General features: G+C 40.0%; 1 long non-coding RNA gene and 1 pseudogene across 1 annotated transcript in view; one reads left to right on the top strand and one right to left on the bottom strand.

Moving 5' to 3' along the window:
- LOC140518836 (uncharacterized) overlaps window positions 1-16050 on the top strand; it is a 38864-nt gene that overhangs the window by 21513 nt on the left and 1301 nt on the right. The window contains exon 2 of the long non-coding RNA XR_011972028.1: window positions 15785-15891. This is a non-coding gene — a long non-coding RNA (uncharacterized lncRNA). The remainder of the gene's footprint in view (window positions 1-15784; window positions 15892-16050) is intronic.
- On the bottom strand, window positions 10527-15787 carry LOC140518834 (histone deacetylase complex subunit SAP18 pseudogene; annotated as a pseudogene).

The following is a 16050-nucleotide window of genomic DNA, read 5'->3' as shown; positions in this document are numbered from 1 at the left end:
GTTGTGATAGAGCCAAGACTAGAACTCCATGCATGCTGACATTCTAGCATACCTGAGTGACAAAGATTTCCATCTAAATTCAGAGCCCTTGGGATGAGGAGAATGGAGGCATAAAGTCCTTTCCACAACTGGCAACCTTCACCCCCCATTTTTGCCAAGTCTTGAACACATTAGGGGATCCCAGAAGTCCCTACAGACAAGTATAGTAGGCCTGTGGGATCCTTCAGCCAGTTCACAGAACTGCCAACAGATGGGGTCCTGCCCAGGAGGGAAGGGCCAAGAATTCTGGGAGTTATGCAGAAGGTAGAATTAAATTCAGTTCCCTTTGTACCGACCCTGCACTCAAAGACTTCAGTCTACTGGAGGATAAGCAAACAGAAACTAAAGGTAGCACTTGAGCTGTCTGGAATGGCTTCCAAGAGGCAGACTCAAAAAGGGAGAGCATTCCAAGTGCCCTAGCACTTGGTCTGTGTGGGGAACTGTAGAGGAAAAGAAGATAGACATGGGAATGTCATCTGACATCTCCAAGTACTCCAGTTTGGCTAGAACCTACATGTCTGAAGTGTGTGGACCCTACCTCCCAGGGCTATCAGGCTCACGTGAGATAGTGGTCAGAACTGGTTTGTAAACTTGAAGGGTGTCGTATTATTACAGGAAGATGAATGAGTAAGAATTCCTGCAGAGTACACACAGCAGCCAGAGTGTGCATGCAAATGCATGGATGTAGAGTTTAAATTAATCAGGGTTAGGAGGTCATGAAAAGGCTTTGAGCAAATGGCTAGCATAACCAGATCTATGTGTAAAGCAAAATGAGGCTGGCAGTGGGATATAATATAGACTGGAAGGAGTGTATGCTTGGTAGATCTGTTAGAAGGCAATTGCAAAAACCCAGCGAGGATGAGGAGCACCTGTATCGGAGTGACTGGGAATAGAGAAGATAGATGTAAGATATTGAGATTGAATCAGTGACTTGGTAGTTGACTTGATGGGAGGTGAGGAAGATTTCAGATATGGGAAACCAAATGCTGGTGTCACTCTGAGAATGAGGAAAGCAAAAGCTAGTTTGTGGGGTGAAGTGAATGAATTTTGGAGTTTGGAGGTGGTAGTGGGGCATCCAAGTGGACTACATATATTTGAGAGGACTGCCAGGCTGGGACGCACATCTGGGAGATATCCCCAGGTGCCTGGGATAACACTTAGTGAGGGGACAATGGTCAGGTAGGGGACACAATGACTACCTCCCTCACAGGGTTGTTGTGAGGGTCAAACAAAACAATGTGTATAGAGTACTTCATTCAATGCCTGGCACATAGAAGACACATAAATGTTTGCTTCCTTCCTCCTCCTTCCCCTCCCTGCAAGACTCTTAGGGTCTGGGTCAGCCAATGAAGATGTGGACACTAGAGCCACTTATCTTCCTTGGAGCAGCAGAACCAAGGTAGAAAACTACCTCTCCATGGACCAACTTCACAGATCCCCTGACCACAAGGTTGTCTCTCTGCCAACATTTAGCCTGCTCTTGTCCCAACAGCCATGATGGAACTCATTCGAACATTTGCTCAGTCAGTTCAGGTAGGCACACTCAGGATCGCCTCAAATCCACTTTTCTGGTTGGATGTTGAAGTACAAGATAAGTCCCATTTCCAGCTGCCTGGAGACTTTTCATTCATCTGGAAGTGTTTTACAAAAGGAAGCTTCATTCCAAATGTAGCAATCAGTTCAGTGGCTCAGTTTAAAATCCCTTCCAAAAGCATTTCTGAAACTAATTTAAATATTGCTGGGTTTGTGTTGTGTGCAAATTGTGTGTTAGGCTGATACTGTGAACTACTAAGTCTAGCCTATAGTCCATTCTTTGTTTCAGGTAGCAGAATAATGGGGCAGGTAGGTAGATAGAGCAAGTTGATAGAGTGCCAGATCTGGAGTCGGAAAGACCCCTCTTCCTGAGCTCAAATTTGGCCTCAGACACTGTGTGACTGAGCAAGTCACTTAATCCTGTTTGCCTTAGTTTCCTCATCTGTAAAATGAGCTGGAAAAGGAATTGGCAAATCATTCCAAGTATCTTTGCCCAGAAAAGCCCAAACAGAGTCATATAGAGTTGGATGCGACTGAAATATCTACATATACTATGTACAAATCAGATTCTAGAATCCTATAAAGCAGTGGAAAAAACATTATCTATGGAGTCTGGAGACCTTTAGCCATGTGGCCATAATCAATTTTCATAATCAATTTCTCCATCTTGTAAATTGTGGCTAACGTTGCTTGCACCACCTGCCTCCCAGTATTGTTGCAAACAAACTACCTCAGAAGGCTCAATGTGGTATACAAACAAGTCATTGTAATTTCTCCTTTCAATATCTTCCATGTGTAGATAGAATTCTTAAAAACTTTTCCACCCACTTTACAAGGTTGTTGGGAAGAAAGCGATGGTAACTGGGAATCTTTACTCAAAGTCCTTTCATACACATTGTTCCTATTCCATTCTCACAATTTTTTAAGCGATTATTATCCCTCTTCCACAGATGAGAAGTGATGTGACTTATGTCATCCATCAGAAGCCTCTCTCCCCACTCCCATACCTGCAGCCCCTCTTCTCCATCCCCTCTCCTCTGGGGAGAGCTCATCAGGACCAGCCCTTCTATTTGTGCCTTTGGCCCCATCTCTTTGTTTTCATCTTCATTCTATCCTTGGCTACTAACTCCTATATGTCTATGAACACACCCAGGCATCTCCACCAAGAACAAAACCACTTTCTTCTGGCCCTGGCCCACCCAGACAACTCTTTCTCAGTCTGGTAGGGGAACTCTGGCCCAGGGCTTGAGAGGTTGGTGTTCCTATCCAGGCTTGCTCAGTTCTGACATCCCACTCGGGATCAAGAAAGAAGTGGAACAGACAGTAGAAAGGACTATGTGTCAGTGAAAGATGGCACATCTCTGCAGTCTGAGAGGATTATGCTGCTCAGTGTCCCTTTAGCCCTTGGATTCAAAAACACCTCTTGTATGTCCTTTGCCCATCATACCACCTCTTGTTAGCTTTATTTTCCCTAACTGCTTAGGTTTAAAGTTCAAACTTTCTGTGTTTTTGTCAACGTACATACTATTTGAGAACGAGGAGGGATGTCAGCATGCTGCCAATGGCCAGCAGGTGGGGTGACAGCAGGAGTCCAGCAGTGCAGGGAAGAGTGCTGGGGACACAGAGAAGAGGAAGTGTGTGGAACAAGTTGGAGATGGTTGCGCATGTTTGTATCTGTGGTTTCTAATCACATGAGGTGGAATAATGGGAAATGAGGACACCTGGCTAGATTTCAGCTTCTAGAACTGCAGCTGGACAGAAAAAGAAATACCAAACACATTTACTGGCCTATATTTCCCTATGTGCCCTTTTCCCTTGTACTAGAAGACTAGTACATATGAGCATGGACACGTATGCACATACCAGGCACTTAGCCCTCACAAACAAATTTTGGTTCTAGGCCTATGACCATCCTAAGAATGAGCATTCACTTGATGATGGCAATAGCTCACCTGATTGTAGCATGTTTAGGTTTACAAAGCACTTGATCTTCATTATATCTCAGGACCAGACAAACTTGGCACAGCAGCTTCCTGGGGTCTCATTATCTCTAGCAAAAAGTCATTTGCCAAAGAGAATCCTGTCCTAATGCCAAACCCTTCTTTCATCTCTGGTTCCTCAAAATGTGATGCTCTTCCTATCCTCCAGAAAGGCTTTTACTATAACTACACATTGTCACCTTGTAAGAAAAGTGAATTTTGATTTCTTGGTCTCTGGAATAGCTAAAATCATGAGTGCTTGTGGATCAGAACGGGTCAGAGCCAGTCCTCCAAAGAATGTTTTATTTCAGGAGGAGTGGAGACTGGATGACTATAGAAAGCCTACAGTTTCAAAGAAGTGACAGATGATTTCAAGTCTGGTGCCTCCCTTTTATCTCCTCTTTTATATGTGCGTGCATGTGTGTGTGTCTGTGATACATCTATATCTTCTTTCACGTATATAGGATCGAAAAGCTGCCTGAAATAAGGCTACCAAATATCCAACAGGGCCAGGACAATCTTTCACACCTCTCCCTTACAATCTGGATCCTAGGCTCCTTCTACACCCCACTCAGCTATAGATAGATTCTGAACACCTAAGGACATGGAGGCCTTATTAAGTAATGCTTTCATATTTCTAAGTAGGGACTTGATTCATTTAGGATCAAAGCCAAGAGAGAACACCCCAAGGTAACATATGAATTTTATTATTTCCAAGTATGTACACAGTGGAATGAATTCAATCTTCCTCCGGATCAGTGTATACAGACATACTACTTGTGGTGGTGATTGCTCAGTTGTTTCAGTCATGTCCGACTCTCTGTGACCCTATTCAGGGTTTTCTTGGCAAGGATACTAAAGTGATTTGTCATCTCCTTCTCCGGCTCATTTTATAGATGACAAAACTCATGCAAACAGGGTTAAGTGGCTTGCCCAGGGTCACACAGGTAGTAAGTGTCTGAGGCTGAATTTGAACTCAGGAAGATGAGTCTTCCTGACTCCAGGACTAGCACTGCATCCACTGTGCCACCCAGCTGCCTCAAAGATGCACTTAGCCCCTCCTTAAATCCTCATTTCCAGTTGAGGGATAGGGGAAAGGAGCAGACAGGCCCAGAACCTTTTCAGTCAGCATGAAGCATTTTCTAAAAGTGCACTTTATCTCAAGACCCAAGTTTGCTGACTGCTGCAGATGTGGTTGTTGCAATTCTACGTTGTGACCTTCTGAGGGAAACAGTGATGTTATATGTGCACAGAGCTTTTATAATTATCCCACTTTACCTCCGTTCTTCTAGAAGAGCCTCACAAGATCCCTGGAGCTGGGCAACAGGGCAGCGCTATGAATATGGAAGCGATTTCCCTGCGCCCGAACAACACAAGAACTCAGCCTCCTGGAAGCTGGGGCCCACATATGCCCTGGAAAAGTAAATGTGACCCCACGATGCACGGCTGGTGGCACCGTGAGATGGTCTGCTCTCTCTAGAAAATGATATTTAATTACCTTGGAAACAACACTGAACTGAACAGACTCTGATTCACAAAAACAACTATGCCCTAGGAATATAACCCAAGGTCAAAGACAAGAGGGAAAAGTTCCCATATATACAAGAATATTTCTAGCAGAATTCGTTAACAGGAAAGAACTGTAGGGAAAGTGGGTGAATGGTAACTAGCTGTACAAATTTTGGCATATCCTATGAATGTGATGCACTATTATTGTACTGTAAGAAACAATGAATTTGAAGCATTTAGAGACACTTAGAAAGGCTTGGATAACTAAGAATTAATAGGACAGTCTATATGATGCCCACCATGATGGGAAGGAAAATGACACTGAAAGATACAGATCTCAGACTGATGCAGCGACTTTGGGAGGTGTAGGATCTCCCACAGCTTGGCAGATAGGGAGTTGAATTATGGAGGGGAAAGGAGGTAAGCATTGTCAGACCTGGGCGATGTGGTTTGGTTTTTTGCTTTGGGTTTTTTTTTTGCTTAACTATGCATCTTTGTCTCAAGAAAGTACTGTTGATGGGAAAGCCACTGGTACATGATAGCAATGTTAAAAAAATATATCAATAAAAAAAATTTTTGAACAAGAAAGAACAGTAATAGCCTAGCAGATCCAGACCAAGGTCTGCAGCCAGAGTGTTAGCACGTATGACCATCAAACAACAGCACCAGTGTCTGACATCAACTAATATCTCTAGGATATTTTAACTCACAAGTAATTTTTGGTTTTGATCCAAACCTGTGATTTCATTATCAATTTTATAATTTTTTTACCTGTAAAGATAAAATTTATTTATTCCAGAGAGTTAAATATTTAAGAGGTTATGGTACATTTTAAGATGGCTATTCCTTATGTTATATTTGGGTTTTTTTATTATTATTATTTTGTTTTCAGTGTTCTACAGTCACTACCATATAACTTAGATTTCCCTCCCTCCCCCTTCTTCCCTGCTCCCTCCCCTCTCCCTCCCCGAGACAGCATACAATTTTATATAGGTTCTACACATACATTCCTAATAAATACATTTTCTCCTTTGTCATGTTGCATAGAAGAATTAAAATGAATGGGAGAAATCATAAAACAAACCAAAACATAATACAGAAGAAAATGATCTGCTACATTCTGCGATTGAATTCCATAGTTCTTTCTCTGGATGTAAGGCATTTTGCCCTAAAAGACCATTGGGAATTTTTTAAGTCCCTGCATTGCAATGAAGTTCGAAGTCTACCAGAAAAAAATCCTTGCACGCTGTGGTTATTGTTGCATAAAAAGTTGTCCTGGTTCTGCTCCTTTCTCTCAGCATTAGATCATATATGTCTTTCCAGGCCTCTCTGAAGTCTTCCTGTTCATCGTTTCTCATAACTCAATAGTATTCCATTACCTTCATATACCACAGCTTATTCAGCCATTGCCCAATTGATGGGCATCCCCTTGATTTCCAGTTTTGGGCCACCACAAAGAGTACTGCTATAAATATTTTTGTACATATAGGACCTTTTCCCATTTTTATGTTCTCTTGGAGATACAGTCCTAGTAGCGATATTGCTGGGTCAAAGGGTATGCACATTTTTGTAGCCCTTTGGGCATAGTTCCAAATTGCTCTCCAGAATGGTTGGATCAGCTCACAGATCCACCAACAATGAATTAGTGCTCCAACTCTCCCACATCTTCTCAAACATTTATTATCTTCCTGTTTTGTCATGTTAGTCAATCTGATAGATGTGATGTGGTACCTCAGAGCTGTTTTGATTTGCATCTCTCTAATCAATAGTGATTTAGAGTAGTTTTTCATATGACTATAGATAGCTGATTTCTTCCTCTGAAAACTGCCTGTTCATATTCTTTGACCATTTATCAATTAGGGGATGACTTGTATTCTTGTACATTTGACTCAGTTCTCTAAATATTTTAGAAATGAGGCCTTTATCACAGACACTAGTAAAAATTCTTTCCCAGTTTTCTGCTTCCCTCCTAATCTTGCACTGGGTTTGTTTGTGCAAAAACTTTTCAATTTAATGTAATCAAAATTATCCATTGTGCATTTCCTAATATTTTCTAACTCTTGTTTAGTCAAAAATTCTTCCTTCTCCATAAATCTGATACACTATTCCTTGCTCTACTAATTTGTTTATAGTATCAGTCTTTATACCTAGATCATGTACCCATTTGGACTTTATTCTTGTGTACAGTGTCAGGCATTGGTCTATGCCTAGTTTCCACCATACTGTTACCTAGTTTTCCCAGCAATTTTTGTTCAACTGTGAGTTCTTATCCCAGAAGCTGGGTTCCATGGGTTTATCAAATAATAGATGCTATATTCGTTGACTACTGGGTCTTGGGTACCTAACCTATTCCACTGGTCTACCACGCTGTTTCTTAGTACCAAGTGGTACTGCCTTATAATAATTGCTGCCTTATAATACAATTGGAGATCTGGTAGAGCAAGGCCACTTTCCCTAGCATTTCTTTTCATTAGTTCCCTTGATATTCTGGACCTTCTGTTCTTCCAGATGAATTTTGATAATATTTTTTCTAGCTCTACAAAATAATTATCTGATAGTTTGATTGGTATGGCACTGAATAAGTAAATTAACTTAGGTAGAATTGTCATTTTTATTATATTGGTTCAGCCCACCCACAAGCAACTGATATTTTTCCACTTACTTAGATCTTACTTTGTGTGAAAAGTGTTTTGTATCTGTGTTCATATAGTCCCTGGATTTGTTCTGGCAGGTAGACTCCCAAATATTTTATAGTGTCTATCATAGCTTTAAATGGGTGTTCTCTTTCTATCTCTTGCTGTTGGGCTTTCTATAGAAATGCAGAAGATTTTTGTGGGTGTATTTTGTAACCTGCAACTTTGCCAAAGTTGTTTATTATTTCAAATACTTTTTTACTTGATTCTCTGGGATTCTCTATATCATCATATCATCTGCAAAGAGAGATAACTTAGTTTATTCTTTGCCTGTTCTGATTCCTTCAATTTCTTTTTCTTTTCTTATTGCTACAGCTAAAATTTCTAGTACCATATTGAATAATAGTGATGATAATGGACATCCTTGTTTCACCCCTTATCTTATTGGAAATGCATCTGGCTTATCCCCATTGCATATAATGCTTGCTGAAGGTTTTAGGTAGATACTGTTTATTAATTTATGGAAAGTTCCATTTATTCCTATGTTCTCCAGTGTTTTCAATAGGAATGAGTGTTATATTTTGTCAAAAGTTTTTTCTGCACCTACTGAAATAATCATGTGGTTTCTATTAGTTTTGTTGTTGATATGATCAATAATGTTAATAGTTTTCCTAATATTGAACCAGCCCTGCATTCTTGGTATAAATCCTACCTGATCATAATGTATTATTCTCATGTTTAGTTGCTGTATTCTTTTTGCTAAAATCTTTTTAAAATTTTTGCATCTAAATTCATTAGATAAATTGGTCTATAACTTTCTTTCTCTGTTTTGGCTTTTGCTGGTTTAGATATCAAAACTATATTTGTATCATAAAAAGAATTTGGGAGGACTCTTTCTTCCCCAATTTTCCCAAATAGTCTATGTCGTCTTGGAATTAACTGTTCTTTAAATGTTTGATAGAATTCACTTGTTAATCCATCTGGCCCTGGAGATTTTTTCCTAGGGAGTTCATTGATGGCTTATTTAATTTCTTTTTCTGAGATGGGGCTACTTAAGTATTCAACTTCCTCTTCTGCTAGTCTGGGTAATTTGTATCTTTTAAAATAATCGAATTTTATGGGCATACTGTTGGGCAAAGTAATTTCTTGTTATTGTTTTAATTTCCTCCTCATTGGAAGTGAGTTCACCCTTTTCATTTTTGATATTAGTAATTTGGTTTTCTTCTTTCTTTTTTTAAAATCAAATTGACCAAAGGTTTATCAATTTTATTGGTCTTTTCATAAAACCTAGTTTTATTTATTAGTTCAATAGTTTTCTTAATTTCAATTTTATTAATCTCTCCTTTGGTTTTCAGTATTTCTAATTTGGTATTTACTTGGGGATTTTCAATTTGTTCTTTTTTGAGTTTTTTCAGCTACGTGCCCAATTCATTGATCTCCTCTTTCTCTACTTTATTTATGTAGGCGCTCAAAGATATAAAACTTCCCCTAAGCACTGCTTTTGCAATATCCCATAAAATTTGGTAAGTTGTCTCATTATCATCATTCTCTTGAATGAAGTTGTTGATTGTTTCTATAATTTGTTGTTTAACCCACTCATTCTTTAGGATTAGATTGTTTAGTTTCTAATTAGTTTTTGGTTTATGTTTCCATGGCCTTTGATTACATATAAGTTTTATTGCATTATGATCAGAGAAGGATGCATTGACTATCTCTGCACTGGATTGTGAGGTTTTTATTGCCTAGTACATGGTCAATTTTTGTATATGCACTATGTACTACTGAGAAAAAGGTGTATTCCTTTTTATCCCCATTCAATTTTCTCTGGAGATCTATCATATCTACCTTATCCAGAGTTCTATTCACCTCCTTAACTTCTTTCTTGTTTATTTTGAGGTTAGATTTATCAAGTTCAGAGAGGGGGAGGTTGAGGTCCCCCACTAGTATAGTTTTGCTGTCTATTTCTCCCTGTAACTCCCTTAACTTCTCCTCTAAAAATTTGGATGTTATACCACTTGGAGCATATATGTTTAATGAAATTTCTTCACTGTCTATGGTGCCTTTTAGCAGGATATGGTTTCCTTCCTTATCTCTTTTGATTAGATCTGTTTCTGCTTTTGCTTTATATGAGATTAGGATTGCTATCCCTGCTTTTTTTATACCAGCTGAAGCACAATATATTCTACTCCAACCTTTTACCTTTACCCTATGTGTATCTCCCCTTTTCAAATGTGTTTCTTGTAAACAACATATTGTTGGATTATGGTTTTTAATCCATTCTGCTATCTGTCTCCGTTTTATGGGAGAGTTCATTCCATTCACATTCACAGTTATGATTACTATCTGTCTTTTCCTCCAACCCCTTTCCCCTTGTTTATGCTTTTAGTTCTCCCTTCTCCCTTCCGCTCCTCAATAGAGTTGTAATTTTTGACCACCATCTCCCTATGTCTTCCCTCTCTTCTTTCAGCCCCCTTCTCTTTTAATCCCCTTTTCCCTTACTACTTCTTCCCTCCCTTTTAGCCTCCCCCCCTTTTCTTTCTCCCTTCCCCTCCTACTGCCTACAGAGCTAGTTGTATTTCTATACTTAGAAATGTTTGTTGTACTCTCCTTGAATCCAATCAGAGGAAAGTACCTCTCAAACAATACTCATCTCCCTCCCCTCTTTCCCTCTACTGTAATACATTTTTGTGCCTCTTCCTGTGATGGAATTTACTATTTTTTTCAGCCTCCTTCTTTTCATATCTCCAATTATAATCCCTTTGCACCCTTAAATCACATTTGTTATCATCATATCATTTAATTCATACCCACTCCCTCTATCTATGTATATCCCTTTTACATTTCATAATAAATATACAATTCTCAAGATTGACAAGTATCATCTTTCCTTATAGGGATGTAAACAGTTTGCCTGTATTGTGTAACAAGTTTTTCCCCCTCCCTGTTTACCTTTTATGGCTCTCTTGAGACCTGCATTTAAAGATAAAATTTTCTATTGAGTTCTGGCCTTTTCATCAGGAAGGTCTGGAAATCTCTTATTTCATTGAATGTCCATCTCCTTGCCTGAAATGTTATGCTCAGCTTTGCTGGGTAATTAATTCTTGGTTGTAGTCCCAGCTCCTTTGCCTTATGGAATATCATGTTCCAATTCCTTCGATTTTTCAATGCAGAAACTTCAAGCTCCTGTGTGATCCTGACTGTAGCTCCTTGATATTTGAATTGTTTCTTTCTGGCTACCTACAATATTTTCTCTTTCACTGGATGGTTCTGGAATTTGGCAACGTTATTCCTTGGTGTTTTTAGTTTGGGGTCCTTTTCAGGAGGTGAACGGTGGTTTCTTTCAATGACTCTTTTGCCCTCTGAGTCTAGGACTTCTGGACAATTCTCCTTGATGATTTCTTGGATGATATTGTCCAGGCTCTTTTTTTCATCATGACTTTCTGGTAGACTAATAATCCTTAGATTTTCTCTCCTGGATCTATTTTCCAGGTCAGTTGTTTTTCCAATTAGATATTTTACATTTTCTTCTATCTTTTCATTCTTTAGATTCTGTTTGATTGATTCTTGATGCCTCATAGATTCATTAGGTTCTACTTGCTTGATTCTAATTTTTATGAAATTGTTTTCTTCAGTTAACTTTTGCATCTCCTTTTCCATCTGTCCAATTGTTCCTTTTAAGGAGTTATTTTCACCAGTAAGGTTTTGTACTTCCTTTTCCATTTGTCCAGTTTTCCTATTTAAGGAAGTGTTCTCTTCAGTGAATTTTTTTCATATTTTTCTTTTGCAAAAAACAGTAAACAAAGTTTAATATGGTCTCATGAGCCCTGAGGGAGGTGGTGTCTGATTTGGAGGAATGACTGCTATATCCAGAAAATCTCCTATTTGGAACTTCTGAGACTGTAGAGTCATGGAGTCATCAGTCTCCTTTCTGCAAGACATAGTACTGCCAATCTCTTTCACTCAATAACCAGGTCTTTTAAGATCCATAAAAACAATAGCAAAATTGAAGTGTGTACCCTTCTTTCCAGCTTCTGGGTAGATTTCTTTTACTAAACTAGTCAATTCTTTCAAGGTTGCATCCATTCAGGTGTAGATCTGCAGCTTGCTTGAAGGCTTGTTTCCTCAGGAGAACTCTTCCACTTGGTGGTGCCGGCTGTTAATCATGGTGAAGACCCACAGGAGCAGTGGGCACATCTTCTCCTGGTCAATGGGCTTCTCTGGTTCCTTTTTAATTTCCTCCTGAGTGACACGGGACTCCTATGCTATCTTCCTCCTTCAGCCTCCTATACGTTCACTGTGACCTCTGACCCCAAACGCAAGCATGAATGAATGAAGTCTCTCTCGAGGAGAATCTCGACAGACTTATAGGGAGAGAAGAGGTGGAGCAAGGTCCTTTTTTCATATTTTTAAAATCATTGGACAGTTTTTCTCCTATTTCTGTAATTTGGGTTTTAAAATCCTTCCTGAGCTCTTCCAAGAAGGCTTTTTGTGCTTCAGACCAGTTCATATTCCCTTCTGAAGTTTCAGATGGGAGTACAGTCTCAATGCTGACCTCTTTAGAATTTGTGTTTTGGTCCTTGTCCCCAAAGAAAGGTTCTATGGTCTTTTCTTTTCTTCTTTGCTTTTTACTTATGATAATAACTCTCTTTCTGGCTTTTAAAGTAGATCTCTGCGTCTGTGGCACAGGGAGCTCTGTCCCACAGTTCTTGTGTCTAAAACTTGAGGATTTGTGTGTTGTAGCCTCTGGTTCTTCCAGCTAGAAATTAAATGCTGTAGCTTACCTGGTGCTCAGCTGACTGGTGTTTGAAAGCAAAGGCCAGTTAGATCTTTTTGGGTTTCCCCGAAGTTACCCTGGAGGTACCTTGTTAAGTGTGGGGCAGGGGTGGTCTGGATGCTGGAGGCTCCTCTGCTGAGTTAGAACATAGACAAGCTCAGCTTTCTATGCTGTCTTACCAATTCCACTGGGGTGCTGAGGCACACCTGGGGTCCTAGTGTTGGCAATTGCTAGCTTCACTCCCCTGGGGTTCAGTATCTTCTCCCTGTTTGTTGAGGTGGGGCTGTCTGGGACAGCTCTAATCCTGCACTGGTCGCCTTTGGCCACAGCAAGAGGAACCCTCTTTAGTGACCTTTCTAGCCTCCCAAACTGAGAGTCTGTTTACCTCTTTACTTTACAATTTTCAAAGAATGTTCAACTATAACTTTTCATCTGATCATCACAACAACCCTGTGAGGTGGGCAGGGCAGATATCATTTCCATTTTATAGATGAAGTGGGAAAATAGAGACTCAGTGATGTTAAATGTCACACAACTATTAAGAGAGCTAAAAGCTACATCTCCTAACTTCTGATGCAGAGCTCCTCCTCAGTGAGCAGGAAAAAGGAAGGCAGAAGACCAGAGTGGTCCCACCCTGCTGGTAAGACTTGGGGAAGAGAAAAAGGGCAGTGATGACTTTTTCTGTAGCCCACGCTTTTCCCTGTAATCATGGAAATTAATTCCTCATTGCTCCCAAAGGTGCATATGGCTTCCTTCCAGAGTTATTTTCTCTGATAGCTAGTCTTCATATCCCAGGATGGCTGGTCATGGGATGTGGGATTGAGAAATGATTTAGTAAAGCTGACAACCTACGGGCATGTGTTTCTTGGCCAGACACTGACTCAACCTTCCCGCATAGATTAAAGTCCAAGGACCTTGGAGAGAACTGATAAGAAATGACAAGGCTCACAATCCTACAAAAAGTATAGTTACTTCCTTAAATGGGATGCAGCTCTCCACGTCAATCCTCACTCAGAAAAGACACAAAGAGATTTCCTTGTTTCCATTTCAAGAGCTGGCAAAGGGCAACCTCACAAAGAACAGTTCTATGAGGTTAAATTTTTTTCTTGCCTGCATGATCCATGTAACCATTGACTAATAATCTTCTATGTGAACTATGTTGGGAAAGATGACAAAGATCCATTAAAACACGGTCTTTGTCCCATATTCTTGAAAGGTATTCTGCTAAGAGCTTTCATATCTTTATCTGTTCTGCAGAGCTCCTCTAAGGGTGCAGACCAGGCTGACAGATAACTTAAAGGAAGGTACTTTCACATTCATTAACTCACCAGATTTTCACTTTCAGAGATAAGTTTTATAGGGTGTTTTCTCTTCTTGCAAATATTATCCCTACTTAACAGATGATGAAACTGAGATACTCTGAAACAAAGTGATTGGTTTAGGATGACAGGTTAGTTAGTAAGTGGCAGCCAGGTGGTGCAGGGGATAGATCTCTGGGCTTGGGAGTCAGAAAGACAATCTTCCTGAGTTCAATTGCTGTGTGTTGCTGTTTACCTCAGTTTCCTCATCTGTAAAATGAGATAGAGAAGGAAATGTGGCAAAATATTCCAGTATCTTTGCCTCTCCCCCCAAAAAAACCAAAAAATAACCCAAATAGGATCACAAAGAGTCAGAGACGACTAAAACCACTGAACATCAACAAAACAGTAAGTGGGAGTGCCTGGGAGTCAAACCCGGATCTGACACAAAGGATAGGAACCAGGATACCTCCTTCCCAATATCAAGGGTGCTCATCAGGTATAGCCAGGGATAGGACCTCACACTGGCAACAACATCCCCAACTTCAACAATGAGACAGCTTGGGAACTTTCCACAGATTGCTCCCTGAAGATAAACCTATTAGGAATAAAGGAGAAAGCCCATCTATGGCTAAGCTTTGTTTCCAAAGTGCTTTCAAATCTACTGTTTGTATCTTTGGATCCAAGGAAAAACTCTATGGGATGTTTATATTATATCATATCATGATATATGTCATATCTATCATACTTACTGAGGATTCTCATTTTAGGGAAAGGTTAAGTGACTTGCCTAATGTGCCATGGTGAGCAACAGGGAAGGGAAGTGAAGTCATGCTTTCTAACTTGAAATGCTGCACAACTGGACACCTTTCATGGCCTGGCATGTAGTCAATCCTCTCAAACTTTTTGATCCACAAACTATTTCAATAGGTTAAAAGATTCCACTGGTTCCCATTCTTATCTATACTTCCTTACTATTCAAACTAACAAGCTCTACAAACACTAGTATTAAAACTCTCACCTGAATTAATGGTAAGATTGGCACACAGTCTCTGATGAGGGACAATCTAAGAGTTAACAGGCCTATGAGGTATTCTAAATCAGGGTACTTGCACTGGGTTTTGTGAACTTGTGTGTATAATGTAGTTGGGCTTTTTAAAAAAATATTTTAATAACCATTTCAGTATAGACTGGTTTCCTTTGTAATCCTATATACTTTATTCATTTAAAAACATTCTGAAAGGGGATCCCCCTAGGTTTCACCACACTGCCAGAAAGTCCATGACACAAACAGGGTGAAGAGTCCCTGCTCTAGGTCTTGGGGAAGACCAGGGACTTGGGCAACTCTTGTAATTCCATTTTCAGGAAAGGTAGAAAGTCAGATCTGTCCTAAGTCATAACCCTGGTGTCTGGGGCTAAGGACATATTTCATAACTAACGCCTCAAGAGCACCTTTCCTTGGCCCACTTATTTTGAACCCCAATGCCATGTATGGAGTCCTGACTAGAAAGTTACAGTAACTTTATTCTATACTAGGTCTTCATTCAGTCTCAAAGGAAAGTTACGTATGATGTCCAGTAGATGGGGCTAGCCTAGACAAAGCATCATAGGATCATATATTTATAAACTAGAAGGGACCCCAAAAGGCTCCTGATACAACTCTCTCATTTTACAAATCGGTAAACTGAGGCCCAAAGGTGTCAGTGACTCATCTAAGGTCACACAAGTCATTCTGTGGCAAGGAATCTGGACACCCTCTGACTCCTGATCCATATTCTTTACACTGCCCTTGCCCTGCCTCACAGAAGTGGGTCTATTTACAAGAGAAATACCTGCTCTTTTCCCTTCTTTGTGGAATGTACACACAGAGAACTTTCCATTGGAAAGGAAGGAGTCTTTTCTTTCCACTACTAGGAATCTAAGACTGTATAATGCAATCATGACTTTTCAGTAAGGCACTTCTTCATAATGGTTATTCATAAGTTCAGGGACTGATTTTAAGAACATTCTTCTTTCCAGAACCTTCTAAGCTTGACAAGGTAGAGAAGAATCCAAGAGGGAGGAAACAAGAACTCCTTTCAGTTTGACCCATGTCACTGTTTAACAGCCATTGACATTTCCTTACCGTGAGTGCCTCCCTTTTTCTAAGCAGCTTCACTGGCTCCTCCCTACCATAAGGATATTAGTCACTGATACCAAAGTAGTAGTGGTCCAAAATTCTAAATATATTAGAATATTCCAACCCTGGGAGGCCCCTGTGAGAACTGGTGGTGACTACACCAGCT

Source organism: Notamacropus eugenii, chromosome 1 (assembly GCF_028372415.1).
Source record: "Notamacropus eugenii isolate mMacEug1 chromosome 1, mMacEug1.pri_v2, whole genome shotgun sequence".
Taxonomy (NCBI): Eukaryota; Metazoa; Chordata; class Mammalia; order Diprotodontia; family Macropodidae; genus Notamacropus; species Notamacropus eugenii.
Note: the sequence above shows the minus strand (reverse complement) of the source record. Positions and strands in the feature narration are given on the sequence as shown.